This window comes from Oncorhynchus masou, chromosome 19 (genome assembly GCF_036934945.1).
Source record: "Oncorhynchus masou masou isolate Uvic2021 chromosome 19, UVic_Omas_1.1, whole genome shotgun sequence".
In the NCBI taxonomy this organism is placed as follows: domain Eukaryota; kingdom Metazoa; phylum Chordata; class Actinopteri; order Salmoniformes; family Salmonidae; genus Oncorhynchus; species Oncorhynchus masou.
Window position 1 is genome coordinate 20,425,415 of NC_088230.1, and position 17,281 is coordinate 20,442,695.

At 43.4% G+C, this 17,281-nt stretch overlaps 1 protein-coding gene across 3 annotated transcripts in view; it reads right to left on the reverse strand.

Annotated features, from left to right (window-relative positions):
* Window positions 1-17,281, reverse strand: part of LOC135505974 (scavenger receptor class A member 5-like) — a 76,467-nt gene that overhangs the window by 46,687 nt on the left and 12,499 nt on the right. The window lies entirely within an intron of this gene.

The following is a 17,281-nucleotide window of genomic DNA, read 5'->3' on the forward strand; positions in this document are numbered from 1 at the left end:
GTCCATCCTTGCGCGTTTTTCTCTCATCGCTTATCGCCGTCAGAACGTAACTATGATGTTGGTAATCGCGAACTGCTCGCCATCCGCTTAGCCCTAGGCGAATGGCGACAGTGGTTGGAGGGGGCGACCGTTCCTTTTGTCGTTTGGACTGACCATAGGAACCTTGAGTACATCCGTTCAGCCAAACGACTTAATGCGCGTCAGGCTCGTTGGGCTCTGTTTTTCGCTCGTTTCGAGTTTGTTATTTCTTATCGTCCGGGCTCAAAAAACACCAAGCCTGATGCTTTATCTCGTCTCTTCAGTTCTTCTGAGGTCTCCACCGACCCCGAGGGGATTCTCCCTGAAGGGCGTGTTGTCGGGTTGACTGTCTGGGGAATTGAGAGGCAGGTAAAGCAAGCACTCGCTCACACTCCGTCGCCGCGAGCTTGTCCTAGGAACCTTCTGTTCGTTCCCGTTCCTACTCGTCCGGCCGTTCTTCAGTGGGCCCACTCTGCCAAGTTAGCCGGCCACCCCGGCGTTCGGGGTACGCTCGCTTCCATTCGCCAGCGTTTCTGGTGGCCCACTCGGGAACGTGACGCGCGTCGATTTGTCGCCGCTTGTTCGGTCTGCGCGCAGACTAAATCTGGGAACTCTCCTCCTGCCGGCCGTCTCAGACCGCTTCCCATTCCCTCTCGACCGTGGTCTCACATCGCTTTAGATTTCATCACCGGACTGCCTTCATCAGCGGGGAAGACAGTTATTCTTACGGTTGTCGATAGATTCTCTAAGGCGGCTCATTTCATTCCTCTCGCTAAGCTCCCTTCTGCTAAGGAGACGGCTCAGATCATTATCGAGAATGTTTTCCGAATTCATGGCCTTCCGTCTGACGTCGTTTCCGACAGAGGCCCGCAGTTCACGTCTCAATTTTGGAGGGAGTTTTGCCGTTTGATTGGGGCTTCCGTCAGTCTCTCGTCCGGCTTTCATCCCCAGTCTAACGGTCAAGCCGAACGGGCCAATCAGACTGTTGGTCGCATTTTACGCAGTCTTTCTTTTCGTAACCCTGCGTCTTGGTCAGAACAGCTCCCCTGGGCAGAGTACGCCCACAACTCGCTTCCCTCGTCTGCTACCGGTCTATCTCCTTTTCAGAGTAGCCTCGGGTACCAGCCTCCGCTGTTCTCATCTCAGCTCGCCGAGTCCTGCGTCCCCTCCGCTCAGGCTTTTGTCCAGCGTTGCGAGCGCACCTGGAAGGGGGTCAGGTCGGCACTTTGCCGTAATAGGGCGCAGACTGTGAGGGCCACTAATAAGCGTAGGACCAAGAGTCCTAGATATTGTTGCGGTCAGAGAGTATGGCTCTCCACTCAGAACCTTCCCCTTAAGACAGCTTCTGCAAGTTGGCCCCCGCGGTTCATTGGTCCGTTCCGTATTTCCCAGGTCATTAATCCTGTCGCAGTGCGACTTCTTCTCCCGCGCTATCTTCGTCGCGTTCACCCGGTCTTCCATGTCTCCTGTGTTAAGCCCGTTCTTCGCGCCCCCGCTCGTCCCTCCCCCCATCCTTGTCGAGGGCGCACCCATCTACAGGGTTCGTAAGATTTTGGACATGCGCCCTCGGGGCCGTGGTCATCAGTACCTAGTGGATTGGGAGGGTACGGTCCTGAGGAGAGGAGTTGGGTTCCCTCTCGGGACGTGCTGGACCGTTCGCTGATCGATGATTTCCTCCGTTGCCGCCAGGTTTCCTCCTCGAGTGCGCCAGGAGGCGCTCGGTGAGTGGGGGGGTACTGTCATGTCTTGTTATGTCTGTTCCTGTCCTTTCTCTTCACTCTGTCTCTCTCTGCTGGTCTTTTTAGGTTACCTTCTCTGTCTCTCATTCTTCAGCTGTTCTACATCTCCCTAACTAGCTCATTCACTCTTTCACACCTGTTCTCTCTTCCCCCTCTGATTAGGTCTCTATTTCTCTCTCTGTTCCTGCTACTTTCAGTGTCTGATTCTTGTTTGTGTTTTTGATGCCAGAAGCAAGCTGTCGTCTCGTTTGCTTCCACCTTGTCCTATCCTGTCGGAGTCTGCCTGGCAGGTGCATCCTGCACTATACTACGTTCTTTTTGTTCCATTGTCAACGTTGGAAGAGGATTTATGCCATTCCTGTTTTTCATTAAAGAACTCTGTTTTCTGTTAAAACCGCTTTTGGGTCTTCACTCAAGTACATAACAGGGGTTACATCCTGCCTGTTTGGCCCTATCCGGGGGTATCATTGAATGGGGCCACAGTGTCTCCTGACCCCTCCTGTCAGCCTCCAGTATTTATGCTGCAGTAGTTTATGTGTTGGGCGGCTAGGGTCAGTTTGTTATATCTGGAGTACTTCTCCTGTCTTATCCGGTGTCCTGTGTGAATTTAAGTATGCTCTCTCTGATTCTCTCTTTCTCTCTCTCTGAGAACCTGAGCCCTAGGACCATGCCTCAGGACTACCTGGCATGATGACTCCTTGCTGTCCCCAGTCCACCTGGCCGTGTTGCTGCTCCAGTTTCAACTCTTCTGCCTGCGGCTATGGAACCCTGACCTGTTCACCAGGCGTGCTACCTGTCACAGACCTGCTGTTGTCAACTCTCTAGACAGCAGAAGCGGTAGAGATTAGAGGTCGACTTATTAAATCGGAATGGCCGATTAATTCGGGCCGATTTCAAGTTTTCATAAAATTCGGAAATCAGTATTTTTGGGCGCCAATTTGCCTATTTATTTTTTATTTTTTATATACCTTTATTTAACTAGGCAAGTCAGTTAAGAACACATTCTTATTTTCAATGATGGTCTAGGAACGGTGGGTTCAACTGCCTTGTTTAGTGACAGAACGACAGATTTTCACCTTGTCAGCTCGTGGGATCCAATCTTGCAACCTTACAGTTAACGAGTCCAACGCAATAACGACCTGCATCTCTCTCGTTGCACTCCACAAGGAGACTGCCTGTTACGCAAATGCAGTAAACCAAGGTAAGTTGGTAGCTAGCATTAAACCTATCTTATAAAAAACAATCAATCACCAGTTAACTACACACGGTTGATGATATTATCTAGCGTGTCCTGTGTTTATTTACTTGAGGCTAAATTGATTTTATTGATGTATTAAGGTAAAATAAGTGTTCATTCAGTATTGTTGTAATTGTCATTAGTACAAATAAAATAAAAATCGCCCGATTAATCGGTATCTGCGTTTTTGGGCCTCCAATAATCGGTATCGGTATCAGCTTTGAAAAATCATAATCGGTCGACGTCTAGAAGAGATACTCTTAATGATCGGCTATGAAAAGCCAACTGACATTTACTCCTGAGGTGCTGACTTGCTGCACCCTCGACAACTACTGTGATTATTATTATTATTTGACCATGCTGGTCATTTATGAACATTTGAACATCTTGGCCATGTTCTGTTATAATCTCCACCCGGCCCAGCCAGAAGAGGACTGGCCACCCCTCATAGCCTGGTTCCTCTCTAGGTTTCTTCCTAGGTTTTGGCCTTTCTAGGGAGGTTTTCCTAGCCACCGTGCTTCTACACCTGCATTGCTTGCTTTTTGGGGTTTTAGGCTGGGTTTCTGTACAGCACTTTGAGATATCAGCTGATGTAAGAAGGGCTATTGAAATAAATTTGATTTGTCACAGCATCATCGGACTGAGCTTGTTGTCATTGCAGGCAATCTCAATGCTGTGTGTGACAGGGAAGACATCCTCCTCCCTCATGTGGTTCCCTTCACGCAGGCTCATCCTGACATGAACCTCCAGCATGACAATGCCACCAGCCATACTGCTCGTTCTGTGCATGATTTCCTGCAAGACAGGAATGTCAGTGTTCTGCCATGGCCAGCAAAGAGCCCGGATCTCAATCCCATTAAGCACGTCTGGGACCTGTTGGATCAGAGGGTGAGGGCTAGGGCCATTCCCCCCAGAAATGTCTGGGAACTTGCAGGTGCCTTGGTGGAAGAGTGGAGTGACATCTCACAGCAAGAACCGGCAAATCTGGTGCAGTCCATGAGGAGGAGATGCACTGCAGTACTTAATACAACTGGTGGCCACACCAGATACTGACTTACTTTTGATTTTGACTCCCCCCCCTTGTTCAGTGACACATTATTCACATGACTGTGGACTTCAGTTTATGTCTCAGTTGTTGAATCTTGTTATGTTCATACAAATATTTACACATGTTAAGTTTGCTGAAAATAAACGCAGTTGACATTGAGAGGACGTTTCTTTTATTGCTCAGTTTAAAGGAAGAAATCCAATTCACATACTACACCAGTTACTGTTAGACCACACTCTACATACTGCAACATCAGAACACGCTTACGGAGCCATCCAATATATAAAGTTAAAGTTAGATGTTTGAGCTACAGTATATCCTACAAAGCATTGTTCACAAGGACGAGTGATCCGTTGCTTCTTGTGTTATGTTGAGTTATGTGTGTCTGCTGTATGTCAGTGGAGAACAAGCTGTTTGAGTGATTGCTGTGGCTGTTGAAGCTCTGTGAAGCTGGACAACTGTTTACATTCCTGCAGCTGGAATCCTCTCATGGATGAAGTAAATCTCATTGAATCATTAAACTGCCAATATTATCATCATTTGTAGTGCATTCCTCGGCTGTCTTTGTCAATCAGCTTTTTATAAGAAATACCCCGAGGATGTGATATACAGTCATAGTGGGATAATTCTCAGTGGGTACCACATACACACAGGCAAGACAACCACTACAAAATTCAAGCAAATAGTAGTGTACATCAATTTCTCTCATCTCTCTCCGAATGTGTCTAGAGGCAGGACACATATTTGCAGGCATCTGTCAAAGAATATGGAATTGATTAAGATAAAGGGAACCTTAAAAGACAACCAGGTAAAAGTAGTATGGTTAGGGCTTAGAGGCATATATTTTAGAGAATCACCCTAACAGGGACAGACACTGTGCAGGGCAGGGCAGAGCAGGACAGGCGCTGAGAGTCTTTGTGCTGCAGACAGTCCGTGCCTCTGTCATTAACGAAACAAACTTTATGCAGTATCACACTCAGATCGAGTCAACATCATTTTGTCCTATATGAGTCACTTATTGAAAGAGCTGGAATGTGAGTGTTTTTGACAGTGTCTAGCTAACAAGAAGCAGATTTACACATGATTGTCGGCCTGATGAAATCATTACGAACTCAGAGAAACTCTTTCTCCATTGTCGTCTCTCTCCTGCATATTAGAAAGTACTCTCTAACCAGTGACAGACACACAGATTAGTTCCAATCCCATTCATAGGCCTGGGTATTTTTGACATCACTAGAGGCCTCTCTGGGGAGAATCAAACACTTTGTCCACCCAGCTCTGGTCTGGTCTAGCTATGCCTTGGCAGGGACACTCAGTAGGCCCACAACAGCTGTCTTCTTTCCTGATGAGGACACAGTGTCAGACTGTTTGAGTAGACACCAAGCCAGAGCCCAGTAGCATCCTGTGCCACTACGTTATCACCCAGGCCTCCACTCCCATGCTGGGTCCAGGAGGCCCACCCAGCCCCAGGGCTCAGCCATCACACCCACCCCACAATAGGACCATTGTCTCTGGGAGTGGAGGGCAGAGAGACGTCCATCCTGGATCCTGCTCAGACCAGCTTGTCTCTTTCATCTACAGTGTCACAGACTGGCCAAGAAGCAGCCCACGCACAAATCAAAGGGATCTCAGATTCTTATAGGGCTCTGAGCGACAGCCAAGGAAAATATACAGGTTTACCCAGGCTCTGCCAATTCAAACAACAATGTGAGCCATGGAGAGTACATACTGACATGACATTTACAGGGTGGCTCTCTGAGCTGACTCAGTCTGCGTCCACTCCAAAGTGCCATGGTCAAGAAGACACACGGAGAGGACTATTAGAGTTGCAAATTTAAAAAGCACTGAGACGGCTTGCAGCAGTGAGCGCTGTCACAGGGTGTCAAGTCACTCTTGTTTTCAGCACGCCAGAGTGTGTAGACTGTGACAAGCCTGGAACCCATTTCAATTTGTGTTCGGCTCTCAGAGTCACGCACATATTAAACGGTGCGTTAACTACTCAGGCTGCCGTAACAATGGTGGGGATGTGAGGAAAAGAGTCATGGGATTTAAGCTGTATCCTTAAACATTTAAATCAAAATCCAGTTAATTTGTCACATGTGCCAAATACAACAGGTGTTACAGTGAAAAGCTTACTTACAAGCCCTTAACCAACAATGCAGTTCAAGAAAGTAACACAATAAACTAACAATAACGATGCAATAAACAGGGGAAACAGGTACCGTCAATGTGCGGGGGTACAAGATAGTAATTTACAAGAAGGTAATTTGTGCATGTTGGTAGTCGTAAAGTGACTACACATAGATAATAAACAGCGAGTAGCAGCAGTGTAAAAACAAAGGGTGGGGGGTGTCAATGTAAATAGTCCGTATGGCCATTTTATGAATTGTTAAGCGTTTTCTTATGGCAGCATTGCCTTTAAATAGTTTAACTTGGGTTAAACGTTTCAGGTAGCCTTCCACAAGTTCCCACAATACGTTGGGTGAATTTTGGCCCATTCCTCCTGACAGAGCTGGTGTAACTGAGCCAGGTTTCTAGGCCTCCTTGCACGCACACGCTTTTTCAGTTCTGCCCACAAATTTTCTATAGGATTGAGGTCAGGGCTTTGAGATGGCCACTCCAATACCTTGACTTTGTTATCCTTAAGCCATTTTGCCACAACTTTGGAAGTATGCTTGGTGTCATTGTCCATTTGGAAGACCCATTTGCGACCAAGCTTTAACTTCCTGACTGATGTCTTGAGATGTTGCTTCAATATATCCAGATAATTTTCTTCCTCATGATACCACCTATTTTGTGAAGTGCACCAAACCCTCCTGCAGCAAAGCACCCCCACAACATGATGCTGCCACCCCCGTGCTTCACGGTTGGGATGGTGTTCTTCGGCTTGCAAGCCTCCCCCTTTTCCTCCAAACATAACAATGGTCATTAAGGCCAAACAGTTCTATTTCTATTTCATCAGGCCAGAGGACATTTCTCCAAAAAGTACGGTCTTTGTCCCCATGTGCAGTTGCAAACTGTAGTCTACCTTTTTTATGGCAGTTTTGGAGCAGTAACTTCTTCCTTGCTGAGCAACCTTTCAGCTTATGTCGATATAGAACTCGTTTTACAGTGGATTTAGATACTTTTGTACCCATTTCCTCCAGCAACTTATCTTAACACAATCACTAGTTAACTACACATGGTTGATGATATATATATTGTCCTGCGTTGCATATAATCAATGCAGTGCCTGTAAATTTGTCATTGAATCATAGCCTACTTCGACAAACGGGTGATTTAACAAGAGCATTCGCGAAAAAAGCACTGCCGTTGCACCAATGTGTACCTAACCATAAACATCAATGCCTTTCATAAAACCAATACACAAATATATATTTCTATACCTGCGTATTGTCACGGGCATCCTCCTCTTCATCTGAAGAGGAGAGGCGAGAAGGATCGGAGGACCAAAATGCAGCGTGGTATGTGTTCCTGATGATGTTTTAATTAAAGAAAGCACTGAACACTGAATACAAAAACAACAAACGAATAACGACCATGAAGCTATAATAAGAACTGTGCTGACCACAAGCAACTGACATAGACAATCACCACAAAGCCCAACACAAAACAGGCTACCTAAATATGGTTCCCAATCAGAGACAATGACTAACACCTGCCTCTGATTGAGAACCATATCAGGCCAAAAACACAGAAACAGACAAACTAGACATCCAACATAGAATGCCCACTCAGATCACACCCTGACCAAACAAAACATAGAAACATACAAAGCAAACTATGGTCAGGGTGTGACACGTATTTAGTTAATAATGCTTACGTGAATTTCTTTTAACTAGGGAAATTGTGTCACTTCTCTTGCGTTCTGTGCAAGCAGAGTCAGGGTATATGCAGCAGTTTGAGCCGCCTGGCTCGTTGCGAACTGTGTGAAGACTGTAATTAATTTACCAGAATTGTACATAAGTATGACATACCATTGAAGTTTGTGCAATGTAAAAGCAATATTTTGACTTAGGGATGCCATCCGTTAGATAAAATACAGAACTGTTCCATATTTCACTGAAAGAATAAATGTTTTGTTTTCAAAATGATAGTTTCCCTATTTGACCATATTAATGACCCAAGGCTTGTATTTCTTTGTGGTAGGCAGCAGCAGGCTCATAAGCATTCATTCAAACAACACTTTCCTGCATTTGTCAGCAGCTCTTCGCTGTGCAGTCTCTAGATTTTGCTCTCCTGAAGTAGAGTATATTGAGATTAACTGCAGGCCACACTACTTGCCTAGAGAGTTCTCAGCTATACTTTTTGTGGCTGTTTATTTACCACGACAGACAGATGCTGGCACTAAGACCGCACTCAGTCAGCTGTATAAGGAAATAAGCAAACAGGAAACGACTCACCCAGAGGCAGCGCTCCTAGTGGCCGGAGACTTTAATGCAGGTATCTTAAATCAATCTAGCAACATGTTAAATGTGCAACCAGAGGGGGAAAAAATCCAGATCCCTGTACTCCACACACAGAGACGCGTACAAAGCTCTCCCTCGCCTTCCATTTGGTAAATCCGACCACAACTCTATCCTCCTGAATCCTGCTTACAAGCAAAAATTAAAGCAGGAAGCACCAGTGACTCGGTCTATAAAAAAATGGTCAGATGAAGCAGATGCTAAACGACAGGACTACTTTGCTATCACAGACTGGAACATGTTCCGGGATTGTTCCGATGGCATTGAGGAGTACACCACATCAGTCACTGGCTTTATCAATAAGTGCGTTGAGGACATCGTCCCCACAGTGATTGTACGTACATACCCCAACCAGAAGCCATGGATTAAAGGCAACATTCGCACTGAGCTAAAGGGTAGAGCTTCCGCTTTCAAGGTGTGGGACTCTAACCCGGGATCTTACAAGAAATCCCGCTATGCCCTGCGACAAACCATCAAACAGGCAAAGTGTCAATACAGGGCTAAGATTGAATCATACTACACCGGCTCCGACGCCCGTCGGATGTGGCAGGGCTTGCAAACTATTACACACTACAAAGGGAAGCCCAGCCGCGAGCTGCCCGGTGACACGAGCCTACCAGACGAGCTAAATCACTTCTATGCTCGCTTCGAGGCTAGCAACACTGAGGCATGCATGAGAGCATCAGCTGTTCCGGACGACTGTGTGATCACGCTCTCCATAGCCAACGTGAGTAAGACCTTTAAACAGGTCAACATACACATCTGGGACATCATGTCTCGCTCCATCCACCAACGCCACGTTGCACCACAGACTGTCCACGATGCTTTAGTCCAGGTCCAGGAGACCATCCGCCACCTCATCAGGAGCATGCCCAGGCGTTGTAGGGAGGTCATATAGGCACGTGGAGGCCACACACACTACTGAGCCTCATTTTGACTTTTTTTAAGGACATTACATCAAAGTTGGATCAGCCTGTAGTGTGGTTTTCCACTTTAATTTTGAGTGTGACTCCAAATCCAGGGTTGATAAATTTGATTTCCATTGATAATTTTTAAGTGATTTTGTTGTCACACATGTAAAGAAAAAAGTATTTATTAAGAATATTCCATTCATTCAGATCTAGGATGTGTTATTTTAGTGTTCCCTTTATTTTTTTGAGCAGTGTATTCTCCCTTAATTTTTCCAAACTTATATACATATTCCATCTATGTACTGCTAATGTTGAAATTCAGAGGTTGAAGGCATATTCTAGGTCATGGTCTGTCAACACTAGAGCTTTATCACATTTGAGTCATTTAGCAGACAATCTTATCCAGAACGACTTACAGGAGCAATTATGGTTAAGTGCTTTAGACAAAGGAACATCAACCGATTTTTTTTACCCAGTCGGCTCAGAGATTCAAACCAGCAACCTTTCAGTTACTGGCCCAACACCCTTAACCTCTAGGCTACCTACCGCCTGTACCACAAGTGTACAAATTTGAACCACGAGTAAACCAAGTAATTAGACAGAGGAATTTTACTTAAATCTATAAATCTATAACATATCCTCGTAAAACTGACCATCTTACCGATCCTTGACTTCGGCGATGTAATTTACAAAATAGCCTCCAACACTCTACTCAGCAAACTGGATGTAGTCTATCACAGTGCCATCTGTTTTGTCACCAAAGCCCCATATACTACCCACCACTGCGACCTGTATGCTCTCATTGACTGGCTCTCACTATATATCCCCTGCCAACCCCACTGGCTCCAGGTCATCTATATGTCTTTGCTAGGTAAAGCCCTGCCTTATCTCAGCTCACTGGCCACCATAGCAACACCCACCCATAGCACGCACTCCAGCAGATATATTTCACTGGTCATCCCCAAAGCCAACACTTCCTTTGGCTGCCATTCCTTCCAGTTCTCTGCTGCCAATAGCTGGAACAAATTGCAAAATCTCTGAAGCTGGAGTCTTTTATCTCCCTCTCTAAGTTTAAGCATCAGCTGTCTGAGCAGGTTACCAATCACTGTACCTGTACACAGTCAATCTGTAAATAGCACACCCAACTACCTCATCCCCATATTATTACTTACCTTCTTGCTCTTTTTCACCCCAGTATCTCTACTTAATGCTAAATTGTAATTATTTAATATTTATTGCTTCCTCCCTACACTTCTACATTTGCACACACTGTACATAGATTTTTATATTTTCTTTTCTTTTGTGTTATTGACTGTATGTTTATTGTTGTTTTTGTCTCACTGCTTTTTTTTATCATGGCCAGGTTGCAGTTGTAAATGAGAACTTTTTCTCAACTGGCCTACCTGGTTAAATAAAGGTGAAAGAAAATAAAGATGTTTTTTAATTTACATTTTGTAAGCCTGCTGTGACATCTGAGTGTGCAGACTTCTAGAATCACTGTAGTCATTTGTGGAAAGTTATATCAATAACACCGCTAGGTTATTTGGCGGGCAGAGCCTGAGCAATAGCGCCCAAACTTGTCTGTTGTGAACTAATTGGGGTCCTTGAAAGTTGGCTGCGACTTGGTGTCAAGTGGAATAGTGTCTTTCCTCTAAACCTCTTGACATGAAGGGGTTTTGTCCCGGTCGGTTAGGAGGGACCACCGAGAGCCAAAGAAAAACTAAGATTCAATCAACACTTCCCAACCTAACTGTATTTTGAAAGGAAGTTATTATCAACATTTACCAAATCCAGTCCAGATATGGAAAAAGAGTTAAACTTATCTGCTCTTTCATCACTTACCCCTGGCTATCTTCAATAGAACAGCTGACAAAGCACTCTGGGTGGAATGAATTCAGCACATGGGGACAACTCATTATAACAGCTAGGGCTGCAAAGTGCACAGTCCAGCAACGGGCCAAACCAATTATGGTTCAAATGTTAATTGACACATTGTTTAACTATCTCTTTGTCTGAATGGGGATGTATTCATGACTTCCCAGTGAGCCTATAGGGAGCAGGACTTCTCCAACGGGTACCCAAAAGATGAATCCCTGTCTGTAATGAGTTGGGCGCAGAGGAGCCTGAACGTCAGCTTAGAACTTCAACATCAGCTTAGAACTTCATTAAAGGGGCTTTTCCAGAGAAGAATGGAAGGAAACCGGGCAAGAAGGGGCTCTTGGAGACAAGAGAGGATTCCAGCCAAGGTTTTAACTCTGTTGCCAAGCTACACATGTTTGCGGAAAATCTTTTGTCATCTTTGGACTGTTTATGAAGCACATATGCAAGTTCACTTCTCACACATATCAAGTATAAACACTTAAAAATGGGAAATAAATTGCAAATGAGCACATAAATCCAATAGTTGGGTGTGGCAGTACTATTGAGGTTCTCTTTGAGCTCTGAGGAGTGGCTCGATTTGTGGTTTGAATTACATACTGAGAAAGTTATTCTATGGATAAACTAGGTATGACACGTGTTCTAGATTCATCTGAATTTATATCTTGTACTCTGTTATATGAAGTATGCAAATATGGTCCTAGATAACTTCAGACATTGCGATTTTTTTGCAGTTATGCTAAGCTCAGCTTCTCACTATCTCCCCAAGAACTCTGACTGGATTTGAATGTCTCCTAAATTGTGCCTTTCTAGCTGGTCACAGTTAATGGAAATTTACAAGGTTCGCATCAGACCACAGATTTTCATTTAATCTGACAGTTGGTGGTTATGTTGGCCAGCAGTGCGGTTATGAGTAAGGAGAGAGGTTTGCAACTGTGATCTACAGTTTTACTTAATCTTTTGCACTCCAAACACTTGGCCAAGAAAGCCCCAGCGCCCATACCAGATCATATCCTGCATACATAACATCTAATCAAATCAAATGTTATTTGTCATGCGCCAAAAATATGCGCCAAATACAACAGGTAACCTTACAGCGAAATGCTTACTTACAAGCCCTTAACCAACAATGCAGTTTTGAGAAAATACCCCCCAAAAAGTAAGAGATAAGAATAACAAATGATTAAAGAGCAGCAGTAAATAACAATAGCGGGGCTATATACAGGGGGTACTGGCACAGAGTCAATGTGCGGGGGCACACAGGCATACAGGTAATTGAGGTAATATGTACATGTCGGTAGAGTTATTAATGTAACTATGCATAGATATAACAGAGAGTAGCAGCAGAGTTCCAGAGGTGGGGGGGGGGCAATGTAAATAGTCTGGGTAGCCATTTGATTAGCTGTTCAGGAGTCTTATGACTTGGGGGTAGAAGCTATTTCGGAGTCTCTTGAACCTAGACTTATTGCTCCGGTACCGCTTGCCATGTGGTAGCAGAGAGAACAGTCTATGACTAGGGTGGCTGGAGTCTTTGACAATTATTAGGGCCTCACTCTGACACCACCTGGTATAGAGGTCCTGGATGACAGGAAGCTTGGCCTCAGTGATGTACGCACTACCCTCTGTAGTGGCCGAGCAGTTGCCATACCAGGCTGTAATGCTCTCGATGGAGCAGCTGTAAAACCTTTTGAGGATGTGAAAACCCACCCCAAAGCCATAAGACTCCTGAGCAGCTAATCAAAGGGCTACCCAGACCCCTCTTTTACGCTGCTGCTACTCTCTGTTTATTATCTGTGCATGATCACTTTAACTCTACCTTCATGTACATATGACCTCAATTACCATGACTAACCAGTGCCCCTGCACATTGACTCTGTAGTGGTACCCTCTGTATATAGCCTCACTATTGTTATTTTATTGCTGCGCTTGAATTATTTGTTACTTTTATTTTCTATTTTTCAATTTATGCAGTTTTTGCTTCTTAACTTCTTAAAGCACTGTTGGTTAAAGGGCTTGTAACTAAGCATTTCACTTGTTGTATTTGGCGCATGTGACATATACAATTTGATTTGAACCTCAGAGCATCTTAACCTGGTGTTGAGCCTGTAGAACTAAATCAAGTCACCGGATTTCCAACTAATGCATCAACATAACCATCTGGATAGAAATGACTGTGAGGCCATCATGACAGAGCAAAAAGGTTTTCCTGTTGAATGCTCTCTCTCAGCAGTGTCTCTCTGACTATCTATTTACCCAGATGGATGAGGTTCAGTATCTCCACATGGAACTGGGCCTGCAAACATTAAAATGCTGCTCTTTTAAATGTCAGACATATGCCAGGCAGGCCCTGACACACACTATATAGAGTACATTGTCACATTGAGCCAAAAATGGGATGTTGAAAAAAAATTCTGTGGTAGTTTGGCAAAATTACAGATAGAAATTATGTAAACAAAACATCAAGAGGACTTTAGCAGGGCACAGTTTATAGTGAAATGCCATTACCATTATGTCATAAACTCGCATCATGGTTGCGGCAGGAATGAAAAAAAATACAGATATTTTTGGTAGTCCTAGGTCTACTCTCCAACATTATCTACCGTTCTCAAACAGATTGTGAGTAGGTCTACTTTTTCAGTGTTGGTCAACCTTCCCTCTTCTGTCCTGGACACCTATGAAGTGTCAATGCTATTTAGAAATTATTATTTCACCTCTATGGCCTATTTATTGCTTACCTCCCTACTCTTCTACATTTGCACACACTGTACATAGATTTTTTTCTATTTTTCTTTTCTATTGTGTTATTGACTGTACATTTGTTTATGTGTAACTCTGTGTCGTTGTCTTTGTCTCACTGCCATGCTTTATCTTGACCAGGTCGCAGTTGTAAATGAGAACTTGTTCTCAACTGGCCTACCTGGTTAAATAAAGGTGAAATAAAACACAAATATACTGTATATATATATATATATATATATATATATATATATATTAAATCAGTTTCTGTATACATTCAAATTAGTCAACATACTGTACATTCAAATACATTGGAAATCAATGTATCATGACCCAAATAATGTGTACAGTATGTGTCCAAGTCCATTGTGACTAGGCTACTAGTCAGCCTTTAAAACATTGAACAGGTTTCTCTGATTTGTTTAATATTGTTTGTAGAGATGACCTGTGGGCATTTGGAACAGGACTACGCAGGAAAAGGTTTGGGGAGTGGTTATTTTATTACCCATAAACCACTTTGGTTTCCAGCAAATCCTGGTGTTTTCATGTTTTGAAACATCCACCAACTGTAAAGGGGTTATAGCTCACATAGCTTGTTGATTAACTAGGCACCACTTGATTATGAGTCATAGGGTCCATTTATACAGACTCCTGTAGCAAGTTTTTTTTTAAAGCAGCTGCAATTTGTTTTGCTATTGAAATAGAAATAGTAGTAAATTCTGATTCAAAAAAGGACACATTAGTTATGTACCTAGAATAGGGACCTGCCTCTCTTCACTATTAGATCTTGAGAGTGGGAATGAGCACAGTGATTCATTAAAATAATACATGTTCTCAGTGACATGCTCCTTTTGGGTTGACATTTTTATTTTTTTGCAGATTTTTTCCTCTTCACTGCACCGGTTCCTTCACATCTAGGAACATTGGCCAAACAAGTCCGTGAATTGTACTCATAAACATGGAGGATTAAAAGTGCAATTGCTTTCCATGCAAACAGCAGCATTTATATAACTGAGTGCAAGGATCCCAAAGTTTGTTAATAAACTCACTGGAACACTCTCTGAAACACTGCTAAACCCTATCAGGCAGCTGAGAGAGCCAGACATAATCAGGGAGTTCCCACTGGGAGTTCATTTTGAACTGGAAACTAAACACTAGCTGGGTAACTCACTTCTCATTCACTCTCAACATCATGTGCCGAGTAGCCATAAAACATAGAGTGCTTTGATTTTTATTCACTGCTCTGCTCAGCTTCTGAGATGTAGGCTAATCTAACTGTTGTATCTCTATTTTATCTGTTCTCTCCATTGTTCCCTCCTTACTGTCCCCGGCTCTTCCATCCCATCTCAATTCCTGAGAAGTAGGGTGATAGTTATTGTGATTGTCAGAGTAATGTGTAGTTATACTAATGCTACTAAGTAGCAGATGACTTTGATTGTATGTAAACTGTTCAACTGTTTAACAGCTGCAACAGCCATTCTGAGTCAGAGGTGTACCAATACAGTTGGTCTATGGAAAGTTTGAGAACGTCCTTTGATACGGGAGCACAGGGTTCAGATCTGTATTCATGCCGTGCCTTCTCTGACCTTACAGGGCTGTGATCTCTCTGCATGGGTCAGCGAGTACATCGGAATGACTTAAAATATGGAGTGATATAACCCCTCTCTCTTATCTATCTAAAAGCATGGATTAAAGGTTCAGATGTCAGGCCTGGATATTTAATGTGCTGGCTAGGAGGTTGAAGCAGACCCCTGCCCAGGTCATATAGGGAAACCTCATAAATATTCACAAATTAACACAAATGAAAAGCAAATGTGGATAAAAAAATGGATGGGTGTTGGTTCACACTGGAAACTTGGCAGGGTCCCGTGAAATGTCCCCCTCCACAGCAGTCATTATGTTATGATAGTCTCATTCACCCTCTCTAATGATCCACATTTCATTTCAGAGGGACTATTTGAAAGCTCTGTTTGATTGCTTTTCAAATTAGCTTTCGGCTAAACCATACATTTCTAAATACCTCCACGACAGTGTTTGTCTCCCATGATTTCGTCTTCCTTTTCAAATTATGTCAATGGTATTGCATGTTGGCTCCAATAATGCCTTGGCTTTGCCAAGACCTATATCCACCTACAGAACTTCAGTTATTATGGTCCTGATGGGAAGAGTTGGAAAGGCGTGTGTGAAATTCCGTAGAGATTACACAAAGAGTTAATCATCTAGATTCCCGCTGTTCACCAACCCAACAGGGCTTAAGTCTGTGTCCGGGAACTTCCCTCATTACTAATAATGCTAAGGTGTGGTTTACTGACCAACACTGCATGTTTTCTCTGGGTTATAGAGCTAGAATCTAACAGTGAAACATTACTTTATATTAATCTTAAATTGGTCACTAGGATATCATTTCTCAGCCATGGATACCAAGAGCCTGATTCCTTTCAGAAGCTCTAGAATTTTCCAAATCATTCTAGGCAACAACAGTATAATTGTAAATTGGATTTAAAGTAAGATTCCGCATTTGGGGAAACAGTGCCACTGTTTGCCTCCAGTGTCTTTGTTATTATTTTTGTTTTGTTGATGAAAACAGAAAAAAGGAGCATCCAATAATTCTTTGCAGTACATATTTTGCTGTCCTATAGAGCATGCAGTGGGGACCTGTCATTCAGGGCTGGTGGGGCAGAGCCCCACATTTTTAGCAAAAAATACATATATACTGTGCATATATATATATATATATATATATATACTTTTTGGTAGTGGACTTGCCTGTTTTGCCTGTTTTGCATGCTATTTTAGCATTATACTTGTCACATATCAGTTTGCAAACAATATAAAGAATAAATATAATTGAGTAAGGCAGCTCGAAAATGCAGGTGTTTCAGCCAAGTTCAGTGCTTTCTGTGGTGGTGGGACGAACCAGCAGAAAATAGGAGCATTGCGCTGTGATTGGCTCAATGTTCTGTCACTCATGGGGAGGGGACACTATGTCATCGCCAAGCTTGAGGCCTTAGTAAGGGTAGACATCCAAAATGTAAGCACTTTGGGTCCTGCCATAGAGTTATATTACAAGTGCCCTTCCAAGAAGGCTCAAGGTCATTGTCCACAGATAAAATGACATCAAATCACATTATATGTACAGTAGCTTTTAAGTCTTAGCTAGCAGTCATCATCATGAATCAAGTCGCCAATCTACTGGCAAATCCTTCCTTGTCATATGAAGAGAAATAATGAAGAGAAATTATAGATAA